At 39.9% G+C, this 936-nt stretch overlaps 1 non-coding gene across 1 annotated transcript; it reads left to right on the top strand.

Moving 5' to 3' along the window:
- The first annotated feature begins 481 nt into the window (after positions 1–481).
- TRNAM-CAU (transfer RNA methionine (anticodon CAU)) lies at positions 482–555 on the top strand. The gene has a single exon. It is a non-coding gene; the product is annotated as a tRNA-Met (tRNA).
- The last annotated feature ends 381 nt before the right edge of the window (positions 556–936 follow it).

Here is a 936-nt window from a genome sequence, read left to right as displayed (position 1 = left end):
AAACAAAAATCATTTTTATCATTAATCTCCTGACTAAGAGTTACAAGACAACCATAGCTTGCTTCAAGCCGGCAATCTCCGTGGGATCGACCCTTACTCACGTAAGGTATTACTTGGACGACCCAGTGCACATGTTGGTCAGCTGCACGAAGTTGTGTATCATGATTTTGTGTACCATACCTCCATAACTTCTTGCTACTAGTTATTTTTAGAGGGAATCATAATGAACCATATATATTCAGACATCAATAGCAAATAAAAATTAGAACATCATGGACAGAAACATGAACCTAGAATTGAAATCAGAATCATAAAAACAAATACCAAAATTTTTTAACCCTAACTCAAAAATTTTAAACAACCAAATAAACCATAGAAAGCGACTTGAATCACCTAGTAGTTTGTCGAGATTGGGTTGGTGTTCAGTGTGGGCTGTCTCCTCTATCAAAATAGTAAGAGAAAGAGAAGGAAACGGGGAAGAAGCGGGGTAGAGGAATTGGTCAACTCATCAGGCTCATGACCTGAAAACTGCAGGTTCGAATCCTGCCCCCGCCTAATCATCTGAGGCCGTAGTCAGCCTCAATCCTTCTGATTCGTACAAAACCACTAATTGAATAAAATGAATGAAATAAGTAGAACAAAGAAAATAATTGAATGACTTCAACGAAGCAAATTCATATCACAGAACATAAGGGGATAAAAAAAATGAGCTAAATAAAACAAGTTCATACCTGAGGTTGAGACTCCATTGGAACTCTGGAAGTGTAGTAAGGAAGGGGGAGACGAAGTACCACAGAACTGATGACAATGCTAGCTCTTTGAGATCCACGCCACCACTGCCTGCTGAGGACGACGGTGTTGAACAGTGAGATCAACGATGCTTAATGGTAATGGAATGATGCAGTGCACGATGATGGCAGAGAGAACGACGACACT

The sequence above is a fragment of the Arachis hypogaea genome, chromosome 1 (genome assembly GCF_003086295.3).
Source record: "Arachis hypogaea cultivar Tifrunner chromosome 1, arahy.Tifrunner.gnm2.J5K5, whole genome shotgun sequence".
Taxonomy (NCBI): Eukaryota; Viridiplantae; Streptophyta; class Magnoliopsida; order Fabales; family Fabaceae; genus Arachis; species Arachis hypogaea.
This window is presented reverse-complemented; position numbering and strand designations above follow the sequence as displayed.